Genomic DNA, 22,025 nt, shown 5'->3' on the forward strand with positions numbered 1-22,025 from the left:
TGTGTGGCAGGGTGTGAGGAAGAAGGGGGGGGAGCAGAGGCGGGAGAGGAGGAGAAGGGGGGGCGTGCGGCACGAGAACCCCACCCGAGGGTGCAGACTGGGAAATGACCGGCAGGGGAGGGTGGGAGGGGCGGGAGGTAGAGGAGGGGAGGGGAGGGGAGGGAAGGCAAAGCTCCAGGCCCCACCGAGGGGAGAGCAGGAACCCCTGGGGTTCAGGGGATACAGGGGGTGGGAAGCACTGGTGGGGTTTGGGGAACGAGCCCCGGAGCCCCGGGTGTCACCCAGGCCAGACTTCTGCGGCTTCTGAGCCCCCCGGCGGGAAGCGGCGGTTTGCGAAGGGCTGCAAGCCAGAACAGGCAGGAGGGAAACTGAGGGCCTGAAGCCGAGGGGGGGGTGTGGCGGGGGCAGGGAAAGTGGAGGGTGGGAGGGCTGCGGTGAAGTCAGGGTGCTCACCAAGGAGCCGCGGTGCCTGGAAGCCAAAACCCGGAGACCCAGAGCCCACCCAGTGCCACCCAGCCGGAGTGGATTCGGTGGGTGACCAACCAACGTTCCAGTTCCCGGAGCTCCCAAAGCAGAAAGCTCCAGGGGCGCCTTCAGGGACCCGGTGGGGTCTCCGGTCTGGGAATAAACTTAAAAAAAGGAAAAATAGAGGAACCCACACAAAAGTGAATAGATACTTAAAAGTCACATAGCGCACCATCTAGCCCCTGCACTGTGTGTGTGTGTGTCTGTGTGTGTGTGTGTGTGTCTGTGTGTGTTTCTTACAACCACGTACGCGCCTCTCAGGCCTGCTCCAGGCACGATCGCCAGGCTGAGGCTTAAGGAGGTGGCGGCCAGCACTCTTGCTCTAGTTGGGAGGCAGGAAGGGACACTTTCATCACCCTTTGAAAGACGGGCTAAGGTTTCTCCGTCTGTTCCCCGACCCTCCTGGTGCAGCTTGGTGGCCCCTTTGTCACCTTTTCTAGCCGCTACCCCGAAGCTACCAATTACCAGCTGCTCAGTAGACTGAAACTCCAGCACTGCCTTATTAAAAACAGCTAGAAGTCATTAAGTACTTATTATGCTGAGCACTTTATCTGTCCTATCTTGTTCACTCACTCCTCTCAGCCACCTGCTATTATCCCACTTTACAGATGAGGAAGTCAAGGTGGAAAGAGGTCAGCTCACAAGCTCACCATCAACAGATGGAGCTCACCTCCCTGGAGGTGGCGCAGGAAACCACCAGGCTTCCCAGCCTGTGGCCACGGCAGCACCTTGAACGGGTGTCCACAGAAACCGTGTTCGGCTGAGTCTTCTCTCTGGAGCCTGGGGTTGACCCAGCCTCCAGGAGGACCTCGGGGAAGGGAAGCCACAGCGAATTTCACTGGCACATTTGTTGGGGACCTACTGTGTGCAATCGTGCAAGCCTGCTTTCGCTGGCTTCAGTCTTTATGAAGCCGTTGCAGCCTGCGGGCCAGGGAGAAAAGCACCGACTTGAGTTTCCACAGAAGCAGCCTCTCGCCTTTCACGCCTCCTGTCAAACTTTTGCCACCTCTGCGCCTGTCAGACTCGCTCTGACCCGTGACAGCCCCACTGTCAGTGGTGAAAACGGTGGCATTAAAAGCCACCGAGCTGGGGCTGAAGCGATAGCACAGCAGGTAGGGTGTTTGCCTTGCACGCAGCCAACCCAGGTTCGAATCCCAGCATCCCATATGGTCCCCTGAGCACCGCCAGGAGTAAATCCTGAGTGCAGAGCCAGGAGTAACCCCTGAGCATCGCCGGGCATGACCCAAAAAGCCACGGAGCTGGTGTGCTTCCGGGTCAGGGCGAGGAAGAGAGCAGATCTGAGGAATGCTGGTGACCCAGAGACCAGCATGCGAGGGGACCGAGAGAGAAGGAGCCAAGAGAGGAAGTGGTTGGAGCCACGGTTTGCCGGGGGAGCCTCTAGCAAAGCCCTCAGAGCCCTAAAATTCACCCATGGCCTCTAGCAAAGCCCTCAGAGCCCTAAAATTCACCCATGGCCTCTAGCAAAGCCCTCAGAGCCCTAAAATTCACCCATGGCCTCTAGCAAAGCCCTCAGAGCCCTAAAATTCACCCATGGCCTCTAGCAAAGCCCTCAGAGCCCTAAAATTCACCCATGGCCCCTAGCTAAGCCCTCAGAGCCCTAAAATTCACCCATGGCCTCTGAAAGCCAAATCCAGGGCTGCTGCTGCCTCCACTGTGGGCTGATTTTTGAGGGAACCCAAACTCTCAGAGGCAGATCAGCAGGTAAGAGGCCCTAGGTCAGACAAGGATGGCCCATCCACTCCTTGAAATCTCGCGGCCTCTGCGTGTGAGCAACCTCGCTGTGTTGTGGGGCTCTGAGTTCCAGGAAGGAGAGAGCAGGGCTCCCCCTTTTCTGATGTCCGATCCGCCCTCCGCCCTCCCCCCTCCCCTGGAGCATCTTTCCTGGGCCCTGTAGTGGCTGCCGCACTGCTCTTCTGCCTGGTTTCCTCGTCCTTCCGACTCTGCTATCAGAGGCCTTTGGGGCAACTGGCATAATGCAGAGAATTTGGCTTGAAGTCTGGCAGGCCCTCTGGATTCTTGTTCTAGGTTCTTTGAGTTTGATTTTTTGGTTTTCTTGGTTGTTGTTTTGGGGCCCCACCTAGCAGTGCTCAGGGGTCACTCCTGGTGGTGCTTGGGGGACCCCGTGGGATGCTGGGGATTGAACCTGGGTCGGCCACATGCAAGGCAAACATCTTAACTCTGTACTAGCTCTTCAGCCACTTGTTCTGGATGTTTGATTCTTGTCTGTAAAATAGGGGCTAAGGGATTTTAAATCCATCATTTCTATAATTTCTTGGTCTTACTTCATTAATCTTTAGCAGTTGACCCCATGATTTTAATACTGGGTACAAGCACTTCCTTCTCATGTGAAAGAGTTACGGCTGCTCTCCTCCCTGACCCAGACCCCTCTCCAGAAAACCGGGTCTACTTGCTGTTTGCTTTTCACTGTTGTTGTTGTTGTTTTGGGGCCATACCGAGTGTTGCTCAGGCAGGGGTTCTTCCTGGCTCTGCACTCAGGAATTACTCCTGGCGGTGCTCAGGGACCATATGGGATGCCGGAGATGGAACACGAATCGGCCATATTCCAAGGCAAGCGTCCTCCCCGCTGTGCTATCTCTTGGCCCCTACTTGCTGTATCCTGCCCCTGTCCCATGCTTTTTCCTGACTCTGTGCTTTTGTTTATAACGCCCCTTAGCTCTGAAAGTTTCTTCCTCTCCATCCCTGCAGAACAAAATTTGGTTCACCCGCCAAGTCTCACCCCAATTACCACTTCTTTTGTATGCCCAGTTCATGATTTCGCCAACAGAATATACTCTCTCCCTCCTGCCTCTGGATCCTGTAGTCATTCTCTTAGGCTACTTTATTTTAGGATCCAAACGTTTATCTGATGAGCTAATCACCCTGCAAGTTCCAGGCATTGATCTACATACCCCTCAGTGCCCTGGATCAACGAAAACTGGTAGATCTGTGTGCTAAGATCATTAGGTTTTTCTTGGCAGGAGGGGGTTCGGGGATGACCTATACCAATTCTGAGCTCAGGGATGATGCCTGGTGGGACGCGGGGGGCCATATGTGGTGCCAGGGATTGAATCTGAAGCAGCTGCATGCAAGGCAAGCACCTTACCCACTATACTGTCTCTCTGACCCACAGTCATTGGATTTTTGAAATATTTGGAGTGTGTATGCGTTTGTGTTATGTGTTATTTTGGAGGGGGTCACACCTGGCAATTCTCAGGGGTTCTGTGCTTGGGGGTTATTCCCAGCAGTGCTCAGGGGTCCTAGTAGTCCCAGGGATTAACCTGGGGTTCCTGCCTACAAAGGGCTCAGTCCACTGAGCTCTGGCTCTGGCTCTTTTGGGTATATCTAAGGTTAAGAGAGGTGAATGATTAGTAGAATTACTATTTTTGCCCATGGAATACTCTGTTATTAGGAGCCCAGTTTTAACTCCACTTGCTTTGGTACTTCCTTGTCCATTTCTGCAAATAGAACCAGTACTATTTGGGGTTTGTTTCGTTTTCTGTCAATATTAGTGAGGGACCACACCTGGTATTCTCTGGGGCCACGTGGTTCTGGGAATGGAACCGAAATCCAGAACTTGGTATGTGGAAAGCCTTTTACCCATATTCCTGAGCCCTCAAACTAGTACTGTTTTTTTTTTATTTTTAAGAAAAATTAATTTGGGCTGGAGAGATAGCACAGAGGGTGGGGCGTTTGCTTTGCACGTGGCAGACCTGGATTCGATTCCCAGCATCCCATATGGTCCCCTGAGCACCTCCAGGAGTGACTCCTGAGTGCAGAGCCAGGGGTGTGACCCAAAAAGCAAAAAAAAAAAAATTAATTAATTAATCAGGGGGTGGGAGTTGGACCACATTCAGCTTTGCTCAGGGCTTACTCCTGACTCTGTGCTCGAGGATCTCTCCGGGTGGGGTCGGGTTCAGGGGGATCATATGGATTGCTGGGGATCAAGCTCTGGACAAGTACATGCCAGTAAGTGCCTTACCTACTGTACTATCTCTCTGGCCCCCAACTAGGACTGTTAGTAAAAATATTATACACTGAGCATAGCATACATGGACAGGGACCAGATAATATATTTGTTACCCAAATTAAGTTTGTTCTGTGAATGTGACAGTAGCAGATTAACAGTTGGCTTCATCAAAACTTATTCCAGGATGGAGAAGAGCTTCATTTCTCAGAAAATGAGCTGGAGGAAGGCTTGAATGCAGAGTCCATTGATCTGTAGTCTAATGACAGGTCTCGGTAGGATTCCATGTCCTCCCCTCATCTACCCACATTAATGAAAATGTCATCATAATGATACGTTCCCAGTAGACTTGTATCTTGTCTCATCTTATTTTTGTCTTGTGCTCATCAGGGTAATCGACTCATGAGTATATTTCATGAACATCCCTAATGATGGACTGAATAAACTTTTAATTTTATCACTGTTATTTTAAGGGTCACACTGGTGATGCTGAGAGGGAGCGCGGCACATGCAGTTCTGGAGTTAAGACCTTGGGCCTCACATAGGCAAGAGCTGTGGACTACCACCTTCGTCACATTCCCTTGATCTCCAGATAAATATTTTTATTTATTTTTTAATTGGAGTTAGGGTCAGTTGGGTGACACCTGGCAGTGCTCAAGATTTACTCCTTGCTTTGTGCTCAAGGATCACTCCTGACAGCTTGAAGGCCCATATGGAGTGCCAGGGATTGAACCCGGGATGGCCACATGCAAGGCAAGTGCCCTCCCTGCTGTACCATCAATCTGGTCCCCTTGACACTTCTAAATGGTAGAGTCAAAGATTGTCAAACCAGGCCAGAGCTACAGCCTGACCTGGCAAGCACCATATCCACTATGTTGCCTTGCATGTAGCCAACCTGGGTCCTATATCTCACACCCCATATGGTCCCCTGAACACCCCAGGAGTGATCCCTGAGTGCAGAACCAGGAGTAAGCCCTAAGCATTGAAAGGTATGGTCCAATCCATACCCCTTCCCCTGCCTCAAAAAATGTATTGTCAAAAATGAACAGTGGTTTAAATTTTTTTGAGACTCAGATCTTTCTGATAAATGATAAAAATTATAGGTCCTCTTCTTAGAAATGCCAAACACAGTAACAACCACTCTCACAATGGAGATGTTACTGGGCCCGCTCGAGCAAATCAATGAACAACAGGAGGACAGTGTTACAGTGCTACAGTGCCTCTTAGAAAATGACCCATTTACATCCTATTTTGCCTATAATTTCTAGGGATTCATCATCCTCCTGAAACACCTCCTTAGAATCAGCGGAATTCCAACTTGAACGAAACCAACACCATCTTTTAAGAGGAGGAAGGACTCACTGTTTAGCGGTTTGGCTCATTGTTTATCAAAAGGACCAAGGCTAGAAACTTCCTTCCATGTCCTGACATAGATCACGGAGCTAAAACTTGTCTCTCCTTTTCAGCTTCTAGAGTAAAACCTCTAGACCCCTGCTGTTCTTCTCATGTTTCAGTTAAGTGAGTTCAACAGTGGACAGTGGTTTTTTGGTGGAGGTGGGTAGGATGGTGAGGGTCAAACCCAGGACCTCATATATGAAAAGCTTGCACTGTTCTTCTAGCTACGGTCCAACCTGGCATTCATTTGTATGTTGAGAAATTGCCTGGAAAACAGGGAAGATGTCACAACATTTCAGTGTAGCCCTCAAAAAAAAAATCCTGAAAACATCTGCAGTGCTATGTAGAATATCTGGTATGTTTAAGAGCAAGATTATACCCAAGATATACATCAAGTAGGGAATCAATAACTCTAACACCGTTGTAATTTTATGGTTGTTCTGAGCAAGTCCTACTGCTCTGCACCTCGGGTTTACCTCTTGATTTTGCAAAATTAGAGTACTAATGCTACTGGTTTTTAACCTTCAGTTTGAGGATCCAAGTGAGGGGTTGGCAGATGCAGAGTTATTCAGGCCTGGTGGTGCACCAAGGCTACCTGTGCAGTGCTCAGGGGCTTCCAAAGCTGTACCTGACGGTGGTCAGGGAACCATGCAGTGCTGTGGATGAATCGGTGGCGATTACATTCATGTACCCTTTGCTCTTGTGCTGTCCCCCAGGTCCTCTCTATCTTTCTTTCTTTCTTTCTTCCCTTCTTCCTTCCTTCCTTCCTTTCTTTCTTTCTTTCTTTCTTTCTTCCCTTCATTCTTTCTTCCTTTCATTCTTTCTTTCTTTCTTTCTTTCTTTCTTTTTCTTTCTTCTGTCCTTCCTTCCTGTTTGTCTGTCTTCCTTTCTTTCTTCCCTTCCTTCCTTCCTTCCTTCCTTCCTTCCTTCCTTCCTTCCTTCTTTCTTTCCTTTCTTAATATTATACTTTGGTACATCTACACAATGGAATACTATGTAGCTGTTAGGAGAGATGAAGTCATGAAATTTGCTTATAAGTGGATAGACATGAAGAGTATCTATCATGCTAAGTGAAATGAGTCAGAAAGAGAGGAACAGACATAGGACTGCACTCATTTGTGGAGTGTAAAATAACAAAACATGAAATTGGCACCAAAGGACAGTAGATACAAGGGCCAGGAGGGTTGCTTCATAGCTGGAAGCCTGCCTCATGAGTGGCAGGGGAGAAGGCAGCTGGAACAGAGAAGGGATCACTAAGAAAATGATGGTTGGAGGGATGGAAGATGTGTGCTGAAAGTAGATAAAGGACCAAACATGATAACCTCTCAGTATCTGTATTGCAAACCGTAATGCCCAAAAGTAGAGAGAGAGTGTGGGGAAAAATTTTCTGCCATGAAGGCAGGGGGAGGGTGGGAAAGGGGGGTTATACTAGGAAGATTGGTGGTGAGGAATGTGCACTGGTGGAGGGATGGGTGTTTGATCATTGTATGAATGTAACTTAAACATGAAAGCTTGTAACTGTATCTCACAGTGATTCGATAAAATTTTTTAAAAATTTAAAAAATACGAATGAAAAACAATATTATAGAATGAAAAATCTGTAGCTATTTCAGATCAGCAGGAAATCTCTGTAGAGAAACACCGATCAGCACACTGGCAATCGAAAGGTATAGTATTAGGCTATCTCTAAGATTTCCTAGACAAATAGCAGTCGCTACTTTTATTGTTGTTTGGTTTTTAATTCTGAGACCTTGCTGGCTGGTCTGGATGTGATTGCCATCAGGAACATGTCGGTATTGCCATGCTAGTCTGATATTTTTTTTCCTTTGTTTGGGGCCACACCTGGTGGTGCTCAGGGATCACTCCTGGTGGGGCTCGGGGGACAATCTGGGGTGCCAGGAATCAAACCCAGGTTGGCCGCATGCAAGTCATGATTCTTCTGTCCCTCTCGGAGAGCCCTGTTCGCTGTGCTATGGCTCCAGTCTGGCTGATCTGGTTATTTTCAGGCACTGCCCATTCGAGGCTGTAATAGCATCTGCTGGTCTGTGTCACGGGGTTGACTCTCCCCGGTGAAGAGAACAGCAGCACTTCCCTCCTAGAACCCTGCTGTGGGTTGTCAGCCGGGGAGAGTCATTGCAGGGCCAGAGACCTCTGCTCCAAGGTTTAGTAAGAAGAACACTCGTGGGAAGGACCTCATCCTGGGAGCAGGGGTGTAGCTCAGCACTGAAGTAGTTGCTTATGTGTGTCTAGGGTTTCATGCCATTAACCCGCCCCATCCCCTAAAAATGAAAAAGAAAGAAAGGATGGAAGGAAGGAAAAGATTCTCATCCTAAGAGAATTACCTCTGAAGCCACCCAGCATGGGCACAGTGTGGACTTCTTGGGGAAGGGTCTGTCAGGTGAAACTCTTGGTGAACACAAACTATTGGTGCCTTAATAAGGAGGGACGGCAGTGACCCTGCCCAGCATCCAGCCTAATAGCCTCCTTTTGTGGCATGAAACTAATGCTTGTTTTTTCCTTATTTATTGTATGTTGATGTTTGGGGCTGGAGCGATAGCACAGCAGGTAGGGTGTTTGCCTTGCATGCGACTGACCCAGGTTTGATTCTTCTGTCCCTCTTGGAGAGCCCAGCAAGCTACCAAGAGTATGACGCCCACACAACAGCCTGGCAAGCTCCTCGTGACATATTTGATATGCCGAAAACACTAACAACAAGTCTCACAATAGAGAATTTACTGGTGCCCACTTGAGCAAATCCATGAACGACAGGATGATAGTTCTATTGTGCTATATGTTTGGGGGCATTGGGGGTCCACCTGGCTGCGCTCAGAGACCATTCCTGTCTCTTTACTCATGAGTGGCTCCTGGTGGTGGTTGAGGACCCCTCACTGTTGCCGGGATCTGAATCAGATCTGTGACATGCACTGTGAGCACTGTAACCCCTGTACTGTCTCTCCAGCTCCAAACTGTAGCTTACACATTTGTAGGACCTGAGAGAACCCTGCGAGGAAAGATTATTAGGACACCGAAATTATTTCTTAGCATCTGTGCAGGCTTCATCATTTACCAAGTCTGTTAACTAATCCTTGTCTGGAATCACTGAGAAGAAATGTCATTCTGATGCCCTTTGACAGATCAATAAACTGAGACTGAGCAGTACAAAGTGAGCTTCGGAAGATTAGTCTGCTAGCAAACAGCAGAGTCAGCACACGGGTCTAGCCCTGGGGATCCCCGAGACCTTTTGCTTCTCCCTGGCATGGGCACACGGAGTTCTCCTGCCGCCAGAGCTGTATTACCAGGAAGACGAGGGCGGGCTCAAGCAGAGTTCTGTTCATAAAATGCCAGACAGTCAATCCCACAGTGGAAAATTCTACTCGAACACTTGTCATCCTTCCCTCCCCCATGGCATTCAAGTAGTCCAGAAACGGTTGGTTTAGAACCCAGAATGACAACGTGTATCATGCATGGATTGGTCGTTCATGCTGTGTGATCGAGATGAACCCAGAGGTGCTTCTGCTGTGCACTTAGATGGATGAGGGAGGTCCCCTGAGCCCCACAAATCTGAGACAGTGGGCTCATGCCTCTGTATAAACGGCCAGGACTTAGCATCGCTGTTCTTTTTTTTTTTCTAGTCAAATTCCTGTTTGCTGCAGGCTTGACTTCATCCTTTCCTTTAACGCCCCCTCCCCTAGACCAAAAAGAATGCAGCCTGAGTCCTTCTCAAAAACAAAAAAAAATGTTTTTCTGCTTCCCTGCATGTCTTGACTTTGTGGATTCTGGAAAAATAAAAGTTTGTTGCCTTTGGCACTGTACAGACCCAAATGGGGAAGAACGCTGAAGCCAGACAACCTTTATTTTGTCAGTGACCATCCGCTGGATCCCTGGGTGAGCGGCCTCGGCCAGAGTCTGGTGGGGAGAGGACAGAAAGCCGCTTTGTTCCAGGAGGAGACTGGGAGAGGGCCATTCCCCTCCGTGCCCCGTGGAGGAGCGATGTGGAGGAGAGATGGAGTAACGCTCTCCAGGGGGGTGCCTGTCAGTGTGGGGTAATGGAGGCCCTTCTGAAGTGAGACCCACGGGGGTCCTGGAGCCTAAGGCAGAGTGGGGAGGGAGAGGAGCAGGAAGCAGAGGGAAGCAGAGCAATGCAAAAGCCCTGCTCACCTCCCGGTGCTTGGGAGCCACTCCTTGTCGTTGGCAGACAGTGCCCGTAGCAGATGCCACCTCCCTCTCTGGCCTGCTCAGAGCAGCACATTCTCCACCTCTCACTCACCCTCTCCCCCGAAGCCTTTCTAGAAAGGAAGTGCCAGGCTGGAGCAATAGCACAGCGGGTAGGGCGTTTGCCTTGCATGCGGCCGACCTGGGTTCGATCCCCAGCATCCCATATGGTCCCCTGAGCACTGCCAGGAGTAATTCCTGAGTGCAGAGCCAGGAGTAACCCCTGTGCATCGCCAGGTGTGACCCAAAAAGAAAAAAAAATAGAAAGGAAGTGACTTCAACAGCCCAGACACTTTGGGACTGCTTGAACCCCAAAGCTCCGGCGGCATTGGCCGTTGGAGAACTCAGCCCGGGAAGGGGACATTGTCACAACAGAAAACGTCAGATGCATGGACGTGCCAGGATCGAGGAAAAGTACCCAGGATTCTAGAAGTCCCGAAAAGGAAGCAAGTGGATTCTGAGCTAGCTTGCTGAAATCGAGTGGGTCTTTGGAGACTGGGTCCGGCTCTTCTTCATCCCTCCTCATGGCCCTTGTGCCTTGGGGAGGTGGGCGCTGAATTAACCGGTGTGTGAGTGTGGAGCGCCCCCATCAGGAAGGACAGATGAAGGGACCCGTGTCCTTGGTGTTCGCCCAGGTAACTTCCTGGAGGGCTGGGTCTGAGTTATGTCCTTGCCCGTGGAAATTATGGCCTCGTTCTTCACCACGACCTGCCAGCTCCATGGCTACCTCTTTCCTCATCCTTCACGGCCCGTGACAAGAACGAGACAGGGAGAAGGAAATGTCAGTGCATTTGGATCTCTTAATTAAGAGGAGTGGCCCGCTCACCCGGGGTTTTAATATCGCTCTTCCACATGAAAAGCAAATAGATTGATTCGGCTAGGAAGGAATTCTCTGTTCCCGAAGTCTGTTGTCGTGAGCAGAAATTTTGTTTCTGACTTCTCATCTTGTCGGCGGGGTGGGGGCAGGGGGATCAAATCCCGGAGAAGGAAATTGCTTTGTGTTTTCATTGCTTAAGCGAAGGCTGGCTTCTGTGGGGAGCGTTCAGACTTGGAGCAATCAGCCTTCTCACCCTGCCCCTGTCACTTCTCATTATTTCCGGTGACAATTCCAATTATTTCCCATCACTCTCGAGGGCAGAGAGAGGGCTGGTGCCCCAGGCTTCCGAGTGACCCTCTGGGAGAGCCGGAGGCCCCCGGCCTCTCAGATCCTGGCCGCCCAAGCTGGGGACGCTCGGTAATCCGGTGACCTTAGGCAAGTCACTTCAGCATCATTACATCCAGTAAGAGGGCTAGAGGTCAGCTGTGGTCTTGAAGTGCTTGCAGAGAATGTTTGCATTGGCCCAGCCTAGAATGCAGACTTAGTGACGCTGTTTGGGCTGGGGGGGGGGGGGGGGGCTCCACTCAATCACCAGTTCCCGATGTCCTTCAGGAAATGTTCCCCAGCCCCAATGGTTCCTGACTCTGCAGCTGGCGCCAGGAGTGGACTTCTAGGCTCTTGCTCCCTGTTATGTTTTTTTTTTCCTTTTTGGGTCACACCCGAAGATGCGCAGGGGTTACTCCTGGCTCTGCACTCAGGAATCACTCCTGGCGGTGCTCAGGGAACCATATGGGATGCTCGGAATCGAACCCGGGTCGGCCGCGTGCAAGACAAACGCCCTACCCGCTGTGCTATTGTTCCAGCCCCAGCTCTTGCTCCACAGAGGTGTCCTTCTCACGCGGCCTAACAGGCAGTCTGTGGCTTGTGCCCCTGTGGGCCAGTGTGTGCCCCTCTTTCCAGGTGCTGCCTCGTCTGCCGGCCGCCCTGGCACAGTCCTTCCCGCTGCCCTGAGCACCTCCCGTGTCCTGGGCAGGGAGGGAGAGACTGGCTCTCTGCTCTCAGCCCAGCAGCGCCTGGTCCAGGGGCCTCAGCCCAGCAACTCATCCCTGCGCCCGCCCCCCTCACCCCCCACTTTTCAGGCTGTCATTCGTCCCCACCAAAATTAGAGTCCGACGAGTCCAACACCCAAACTCAGAATGTGTTGAACCATCTTCCCTTTTTAAATTTGGGAGGAGAGGAAAACCTCAAGGCGAGAAGAAAACGTCTGTGTTTTTTTGAGTTGTTGTTTTTTTTTTCTTCCCCAGTGACCTGTGTAGCAAAGAGTGTGACTTTCGTCCCCGTTGAAGAGTGGCCCAGATTCGGCAGCCCTGAGGCCCTGAGGTGGCCCGACTCGGCACTGTGTCGTCAGCCGATGGGGAGAATCTGGGTTCCCCCCACTCCTGCGCCCCATTCACCATCCTCTGACCCTCTCCCACTACTAACAATGCCCACGAAGCGGGGCTGGAGAGATAGCACAGCGGGTAGGGCATTTGCTTTGCATGCAGCCGACCTGGGTTCGATTCCCAGCATCCCATATGGTCCCCCGAGCACTGCCAGGAGTAATTCCTGAGTGCATGAGCCAGGAGTAACCCCTGTGCATCAGTGGGTGTGACCCAAAAAGAAAAGAAAAATATAAGAAAAAAAAAAAAGAAAAGCCCGCCAAGCTCCACGGCCTCCTCCCCAGCAGCAGGAACCCACCCCGACCCCCTGCTCTCCCCTCTCTCCCTATGCCAGTACGCTGCTTCACAGCCTGAGGGTCTAGAGGACAGTCCTTTATGGCTCAGTCCATTGGTACTAAGGTAGATAAAGTAGACGTACAAATCACACAGTTGCTGGTGACAACTCTTGAAGGAAATTTTTTTAAAGATTTTTTTTTATTGAATCACTGTGAGATAAACCTTTACAAAGCTGTTCATGATTGGGTTTCAGTCATACAGTGTTCCAACACCCATCTCTCTACCAGAGTGTGTTTGTGTGTTTCCCAGCACCAATGTCTCCAGGTTCCCTCCCATCACCACCCTCCCACCATCCAGTAACAGGGATAGAGACATAGTGCCCCTATAGCAGGTGCTTTTCCTCTCTCTCTCTCTCTCTCTCTCTCTCTCTCTCTCTCTCCTTTTGGCCATTGTGCCTTGCAATCCTAATACTGAAAGGTTGTCAGGTATATCCCTTTACCTACTTGTAACACTCAGTTCCCGTCCAGCGTGATCATTCCCAGCTATTATTGTCATGCTGGTCAAAGGGAATGATTTTAAAATGGTTTTCACATTTAGTAATGCCACCCTCTATAGGGTTAAGATGCACACTTTACGTAGCAGAAGTTTTATGGGTTTTGGTTGGGGGCCACACACAGTGGTTCACAGGGATTACTCCTGGCTCTGAGCTGAGGGATCAGTCCTGGTGGGACCCAGGGGACCCTACAGGGTGCCTAGGATTGAGCTCTGATCAGCCCCATGCAAGGCCAGCACCCTACCGGTTGTACAGTCTCTCCTGCTTCCCCCCCCGCCCAGCAGTCTTCCAAAGCAGGACCATGGCAGATGCATCCCTGATTCTTCTCACCTGACCTGGGTGGACCCTCGGGTACCAGACGCTGACGCACACAATTTAGTTTATCGGCCGAGAAAGAAAGGGGCTCAAGGTCCCACATTGGATCTAGCCAGAGTGAGAGGCTGAAGGGCATCTGGAAGGTGAAGCAGCATGAAGAGATGGACTCATGGTATCAAGTTCTGCAGCTCCTCAAAACAACAACATTCTCCCAAGGACTGGGGCAGTTCCTTGGGCCTCCTGCTTGCACTGGGGGAGCAAAGCCGTCAGCAGCCAGGAGTTGGGGGGGCTCTTCTTCAGGGACCCCACACGTGGAATCAAAGTACAGAAGGGCAGAATGAACAGCGAAGCCGCGCATGGGGGGTCCTGAACACTCGGGAGTTGTTTATTGAAGAAACAACAGTTTATAGCGTCATTGTTTGGGTCTGCCTGTTGATCTTTGGCTGCCTGACTCCCCGAAGGGACGAACCTTAGCGTTGCAGGAAGTTACTCAGACTCCCTGGCCTGGCCTTGCCCACGGCCATCCCCTTGTTTGCGCGTCCAGAGATGTCATGGAATCTGGGTGCCAGGGAGCTAGGTACTGGCCAGCCCCTCCTCTGCCTCAGCAGTGCCTCTAGGCCTTGGCTTGTCACAGAAGAAACCTAGGCTCTGCGCAGTCCTTCTGGTCCTTGAAACCTCAAAACGGGGCAGTGGGGTGGGTGGGGGGAGGCATCTTTGGTTGATCCGTCTGTTCTTAAACCTGTACGTTGTTAAGATTCCAGACCCAGCAGGATAGGAAAAGATCACTGTATGTTCAGGGCTGCAGACTGGTCTCAAAGGCCAAGACACAGAACCTTCTTTCTCTTTTTTTTCTTTTTGGGTCATACCTGGCGATGGTCAGGGGTTACTCCTGGCTTTGCACTCAAGAATTACTCCTGGGGGTACTTAGGGGACCATATGGGATGCCAGAGATTGAACCCGGGTCGGCCACCTGCAAGACAAACACCCTACCTGCTGCACTATCACTCCAGCCCCTTCATTTTTTTTTCAGTTTACAGAATTATATTTCTTCTTCCTTCTTTTCTTCCTACCTTCCTTCCTTCCTACTTTCCTTCCTTCCTTCCTTCCTTCCTTCCTTCCTACCTTCCTTCCTTCCTTCCTTCCTTCCTACCTTCCTTCCTTCCTACTTTCCTTCCTTCCTTCCTTCCTTCCTTCCTTCCTTCCTTCCTTCCTTCCTTCTTTCCCTTCCTTCCTTCCTTCCTTCCTTCCTTCCTTCCTTCCTTCCTTCCTTCCTTCCTTCCTTCTTTCCCTTCCTTCCTTCCTTCTTTCCCTTCCTTCCTTCCTTCCTTCCTTCCTTCCTTCCTTCCTTCCTTCCTTCCTACTTTCCTTCCTTCCTTCCTTCCTTCCTTTCGTTCTTTCTTCTTTTTTTTTCCATTGAATCATCGTGAGATACATTTACAAAGATTTCATGTTTGAATTTGTCATACAATGATCAAACACCCATCCCTCCACCAGTGCACTTTCTCCACCACCAATGTCCCCAGTATTACCCCCCATCCCACCCCTCCCCCTGCTTCCATGGCAGACAATTTCCCCCATACTCTCTCTCTCTCTACTTTTGGGCATTATGGTTTGCAATATAGATACTGAGAGGCTATCACGTTTGGTCTTTTATCTACTTTCAGCACACATCTCCCATCCTGACCAATCCCTCCAACCATCATTAACTTAGTGATCCCTTCTCTATTCCAGCTCCCTTCTCCCCCAGCTCATGAGGCAGGCTTCCAACTATGGGGCAATATTTCTGGCCCTTGTGTCTACTGTCCTTGGGTGTCAGTCTCATATTTGTTATTTTATATTCCACAAACAAGTGCAGTCATTCTATGCCTGTCCCTCCTTTCCCAGAACCTTTATTTGTCAATGTTCTCTTCCGTCCAAGTCATTGGGACTTGAAACTTGAAGTGAGAGCATCCAAGGGAGGGTGTGACAGGTGGTCCCCTAATGAATTTGTTCATCTATTTACTTCCCCCTGCTCTAAACATGGCTGGATTCTTCTGGAACATGAATACCACCTTGACACCATGAAATCAGGCCCGGGAGAGGTGTCTCTGACCCAGGCTGGCCTGAACACACTGTCCCCTGGGACCGCAAAGGACTTGGTTGCGGGTAGATTTTATCAGACACAGATCGGGGCCAGAAAGTGACTCCGATGTGCTTGGCAGTGTGGGTACAAATGGAGCTCCCCTTCCCAACATGATCCCAGAACCTGGCGTGTTTGGGGGACCAGATGGATCAAGAAAATAGGAGGGTGAAAACGTTCCAGCAGAATGACAGCAAATGACCACGGATGATTGGGAAGGCAGGAATGGAGGGGAAGTTGGGAAAGGGAGAGTCATTAGGGAGCACGGGCTGACTCCAGCCCACAGTGGGGCAAGAATTGTGTAATGGGAGGAGAGTAAACAGTGACCTGGGGACATTGCATCAGGGGCAGGAGGGACGGGAGGCTAGAGCCCAGGAAGAGAAAGTTGAGAGAAGATGCTGGATGGACGGAGAGCAGGGGTGAAGTGGGGTGGGTGGCCAGAAGACCCTGGGAAGTAGTGGGTCTCTGGAAATAATACGCTTTCCTAGTGTCCAGGCCCATTTGGTTTGGGTTCTATTTCGGTTTCGTTTTGAGGTCACATCCAGTGTTGCTCAGGGCTCTGGACTTGGGGAGATGTAAGGGGGTTATCAGGGATCGAACCTGGGTTGGCCACGTGCAAGGCAAGCCCCTAACCCGCTGTCCTATGGCTCTGGTCCCTACAAGCCCATCTGGATGCCTGCCTCAATGGGGCTAGTTAAGGAGTGACCTTGGGCTTTGGATCTCTCTGGCACTGAGATCAGAGATAGGTAGAATTTCTAGATCCTTCTTGCTGTCTAGATGGAAGGTGACTGACTTCTTAGGAGGAGACTGCAGACCTGAAGGACTGCTCCTTGCTCTCCCCAGCACCCTCAGCTCTGTTTCCATCCCCCCCCCAACCACACACACACACACACACACACACACACACACACACACACACCCTGGGCTCTGCCTCCACAACCAACCTCACCCCTGCTCCCGGCGCCCACCAACTAACCCTGTCCTTGAAGAGGACTGGGGCTGATGTCGGTGGGCCACGGATGACTTATGTGAAGCGGGGAGGAGAAAGACAGTCACTTTCTCCCCATCCACTTCTGCCATCCGGCACCCAGGGTTACTGGGTTCTTGTCTCACCTCGCAGAAAGGAATTTTAGGAGTAGACAAGCAGTGAAGTAAATAGATTTTATTTGGAGGGTTTTTGAAGGGAAGGGAGGAGAGAAAGTGGGAAAGAGTGGAGACTCTCAAGAGAGAGTACGGGCTTCTCCAAGGGTGGAGAGAGCCCCTACACACATCCCACCACTAGACATGAAAGCATGGAAGTACACATCTCAAGAGGGGAGAGGCGAGTAACACATGTGCTTGGGCGACACATGTGCTCAGCCACGTGGGCACAAGCAGCACATGGGCACGGGCAGCATATGCATGCCCTTCCTTGGTTCAAGGTGGCCTTTATAGGGTTTCTCCAACCTGCCCCCTAGGGCTTCTACCTAGGTCAAAGTCTGTTGCTAAGGAGGAGGTTACCAGGGATATAGGGAGTAGTGATGGTCTTTGAAATTCTTTTCTGACCTTTTGTTTCGGCAGGAGCTTCTGTGGGTCTGTTGCTGTAGATGGGTGAGGGTCTTATCCGGCCTTCATTCCTGTGTTTTCCTGTTTTTTTTTTCTGAGGGTCTTATCAGGTTCTCACAGCAACTTTGGGGCTATTTCTTCCCAGGAAATTTTGTCATTGCCTTGGGAGGGGGCCTCCCCTAACCTGCCTACATCAGGACCACGGTCACTCAGGGCCTCAGCACTTGCTTGTGCTTCACCAGGGAATGCTCTTTCCCCTGGTTTGTGCAAGGCTGGCTCCTTGCCTTCCAGGCTGCAGGGTAGAGCTTGCCTCTGTGAGATCTTTCCCAAGCCCTGAGCTCCGTCAGGCCAACCCACTCCCACATACCCCGTCCGCCGCTTTCCTAATGTTTATCCAATCTGTAACGGCCTTTACCTCAGTGCACAGGCACCCTTTGTTGCAAGGGTAGGAGACTGAGCATCACCTTTGAGGTTGACTTCTGTAGAACTGCACTTCCAGAGTGACTCAGCAGTGTGCCATGGACAAAGCCACACACTCTCTTCTGGACAGCACACACGTCCACAGCCAGGCTTATGAATGAGTATCATCTAAAGAGCCTCACTGTGTCAAACTCTGTCGTTGTATTTCCCAGTAGCCTCCTTTTGCCACCCTGTAGGTACCGATAGGAGCCTGTTTCACAGAGGTGGGCACGGAGCATTAGCGGATGTGTCCTTGTCAACATTCACCCAGAGAGATTGCAATGAACTTGGTATTTGAACCCAGGCGGCCTGAGGTTAGAGCTTGTGCCGCCAGTCAAGGTGCTGTTCAAGTCACCTAAGCTTGCATTACCCAGACTTTGGGGTGCTTAGGGATTAGGGTGTGGGAGGTGGGGGGCTTGTTAAAAAATGCAAGCTTCAATTTTGTAGGTCTGGGGCCGAATCTGAGAGTCTGTGTTTTCTAGAAGTTTTCAGACAATGTAGCAAAAATACCTCTTGGGAAGGAAAGGGGAGAGAGGGCAAGAGAGTAAGGCGCCGGAACGTCAGGTTGGGCCAGAGCGATAGCACAGCGGGGAGAGCGTGTGCCGTGCACACAGCCAACGTGGGTTTAATCCCCAGCATCTCAGATGGTTCCCTGAGTGCCCCCAGGAGTGATTCCTGAGTGCAGAGCCAGGAGTAACCCCTGAGCACTGCCGGGTGTGACCCAAAAAGCCAAAAAAAAAAAAAAAAGAAAGAAAATAGAAAGGTTAGGTGGTCTTCAAAGGGTTCACTGTTGGCAGAACTAGGGTTCAGGATGTTGCCTAGAAGCCCAGAGCTCAGCAACCCTTCAAAATGTAAAAGCACACATCTTTTTTTTTTCACATGTTTATCACGTACATATTTTTTAAATTTTTTAAGTTGAATCACTGTGAAATCGAACCCGGGTCAGCCAAGTCTCACAATGGAGACGTTATTGGTGCCCGCTCGAGCAAATCTGTGAATAACGAGATTACAGTGCTACAGTGCTACACTGTGAGATAAACAGTTAGAAAGTTGTCCGTGATTGGGTTTCAGTCATACAATGTTCCAAGACCAGCCCCTTCAGCAGTGTCCATTTCCCACCACCAATGTTCCCAGTTTCCCTCTGCCACTCCCCAGCCCCAGTTTGCCTCTATGGCAGTTGTTGTTGTTGTTGTTGTTGTTGTTTGTTGTTGTTGTTGTTCTTCTTCTTCTTCTTCTTCTTCTTCTTCTCCTCCTCCTTCCTTCTTCCTCCTTCTCCTCCTCCTCCCCTCCCCCTCCCCCTCCCCTCCCTCTTCCTTCTCCTCCTCCTCCTCCTCCTCTTCTTCTTCTTCTTCTTCTTCTTCTTCTCCTTCTTCTCCTTCTCCTCCTTCTCCTTCTCCTCCTCCCCTCCCCCTTCCTCCTCCTCTTCCTCCTCCTCTTCCTCCTCCTCCTCCTCTTCCTTCTCCTCCTCTTCCTCCTCCTCCTCCTCCTCTTGCTCCTCCTCTTCCTCCTCTTCCTCCTCCTCCTCCTCCTCCTCCTCCTCCTCCTCCTCCTCCTCCTCCTCCTCTTCTTCTTCTTCTTCTTCTTCTTCTTCTTCTTCTTCTTCTTCTTCTTCTTCTTCTTCTTTCCTCCTCCTCCTCCTCCTCCCCCCCCTACTCTTTTGGTCATTATGGTTTATGGTTTGCAATACAGGTGCTGTAAAGTTATCATGTATATCCGTTTACCTACTTTCAGCACTCAGTTCTTGTCCAGAGTGATCATTTCCATCTGTGATTGTCACGGTGGTCCTTTCTCTATCCTAACTTCCCTCTCCCCCTTCCCTCCACTTGTGACAAGCTTCCAACCATGGGCCAGTCCTCCTGGCCCTCATTTCTATTGTCCCTGAGCATGCACAGCTTTAAAGACCTTTTGCTAAAACATCCACTTGAATCAAATTGGCAGGGGGTCATGATTCTGTGCTCTGTACACGGATAAATTAGGCAGGGCTGGTCATAATCAGGGCACTCAGTCACCACTGGGCTTCTCATAACAAGGCCTGAGAGTTCTTGTGTTGAGAGACAAGAGGGTCTTCTCCAGAGTGTCAGGACATCCCCCAGCTGTCTAGGGTATATGGTCAGTAGCCTCCCCACGTGCCTGTCTCTCCCTCACAGGGTGGAAAAACCTCTCCCACAACTTCCCTAACTCCCCTGACTGCAGCCAGGGCTCACCTCTGTCACTTTATTACTAAGAGTATAAGTAGTCTCCACCCTCCACAGCTATCTCCAGACCTCCCCATAGACGCTCTGAGAACATCACACGTCTCTGTTCTACCTGCTGCCCAACAAATACCTCTTTCTGGGAGATAATTCTCCATCCTCCATCTGACAAAAGGAAGTTCAGTATTCCCAAAGAGACTTTCTAGGACAACTTCCACCACTGATGGGGCCTTTCCACTGAGCTGGAGGTGCCTTCCTAAAAACTGCCCCCAGTGCGGCAGTGAGATAGTAATTGCAGTGCTATCCTGGCCAAGAAAAGGATTCTCCACTGCTGGCTTATTTTATTTATTTGTAACGGTAATTGACACTTGCTCTAATTGATTGATTTTTAATGTATTATGGTTTAGGCCACAGATTTGCAGTAGTGAACATTGATGGTCCCAGTGTTCACCATTACCACACCTCAGTGCCCACCAAGCACCCAAGACCCTCCACCAACGTCCTTATGTCACTTCCAGTCTCACTCTTCATTTCTCTCACCCACTCCCTCTTTCTTCTTGTTTGGTTTTGGTTTGGAGGGGCCACACCCAGTGAGGCTCAGGGCTGACTCCTGGCTCTGCACTCAGAAATCACTCCTGGTGGTACTCAGGGGACTATATGGGATGCTGGGGATCGAACCCAGGTTGGCCGTGTGCCAGGCAAGTGCCTTACCTGCTCTACTATCTCTACAGCCCCCCACTTTTTCATTTTACAATGTGACCTGTTGTAGGCATGATGCTGGACATTTTCTCATACACATATCCTCATGTAATAATTCCCCACCCCAAAGCATGTGGCATAGCCCCCCACTTTTTACAGTTATGGAAGCTGAAGCACAGAGAGAGGTTTCAATGATCCATGCAAAGCCAGACGGCCAGTAAGTTTTAGAGACAGTGTTCTTGCTACCACCTCAGAGCCGTGGATCCCCCTCCTGTTCTTGAAGCCCTGTAAATAGTCGGAACAAGACCTTTCATGTATGTCTCCAATCCTGCTCTTGTCTTTTGCGAATGTAACACTCCAGTTCCCTTTCATCCGGCTTCAGTTATCATAATAGAGCTCGACAGCATTCACTGAGGTCATGTTTTGTGCCAGGCACCCAATATGTAAAAATCTCTGTAAGAAACCAAAGATCTCTCCATTTTATAGATGAGCAAAATACCAAAAGTCAGAAAAGTCATCTATTCAGTGTCACTCAGTTAATAAATGGCAAAGCTAGGGTTTAAGCCTGAGTCTCACAGACTGTGAAAATGAAGAAAATTCCGGGGTGAAGGGCTGGAATGAGGACAGTGAGACTCCGAGTGAGAAATGATGCAAACTTGGATGTGCTCCCGTTTTAACTGTCCTTATTGTGTTGGCAGGCTTGGCCTCCTCTACAGAATAACTTAGCACTAACGAGAGCTCTTCAGGGGGGCCTGATCTATACAGAGTCTAGGGCTTGAGCTATTGAAGGTGTCGCTCTGGTTATTTGACATCAGGGCTAAGTACTTTAAAAAGACAAGCTTTATTGGAATATCATTGGCATACAGTAATTTACGCCTATTTAACATATGTGATTTGTCAAGTTTGGGCATTGTGCATTTCCACAAAACCATCACCACAATCAAGATAATTTAAATACATGTCATAAATCCAAAAGGACAACATCCCTATTAAAGAATGTGTGTGTGTGTGTGTGTGTGTGTGTGTGTGTGTGTGTGTGTGTGTTGCCAGGGCCTTACATAGGAAACAATGTGCTCTGTCACTCCGTCACATCACTTGCCATAATAAATGACATTTCACTAATCTTCCTGGAGGGACCTACAGAAGGACCCAGGAGGATGAAAACCCACCTCCAATCCTGGGAAGCCACAGGGGAGGGTTAGAATAGAGGATTCGTTTGGGCCAGATTGGGCAGGACCCTTCAGCCTTGCTTTGCTTGCGGACTTCGTAGAAAACTTTGTAGGTTTCTGATTTATTCTCAAAGCCTACATTTCAATCCTTTTCTAGATTTATGGGTTCCAGAATAAATTTGCCAACATGCAGATGCAGCTGACTAAGTTAAGTGCACTGGAACCCCACAGGGTGGGTTCCGGGGCTTCTTTCCAGGGTTCGAAGTAAGGATGAGATCCATCCTCCAGGAGACAGGATGCCCTGGGAGAATGTCCATCCCCTATC

At 50.2% G+C, this 22,025-nt stretch overlaps 1 protein-coding gene across 1 annotated transcript in view; it reads left to right on the plus strand.

Moving 5' to 3' along the window:
* The window catches only part of CLMP (CXADR like membrane protein), a 93,626-nt gene that overhangs the window by 785 nt on the left and 70,816 nt on the right, over positions 1 to 22,025 (plus strand). The window lies entirely within an intron of this gene.

Source organism: Sorex fumeus, unplaced genomic scaffold, assembly GCF_029834395.1.
Source record: "Sorex fumeus unplaced genomic scaffold, SorFum_2.1 ptg000028l, whole genome shotgun sequence".
In the NCBI taxonomy this organism is placed as follows: domain Eukaryota; kingdom Metazoa; phylum Chordata; class Mammalia; order Eulipotyphla; family Soricidae; genus Sorex; species Sorex fumeus.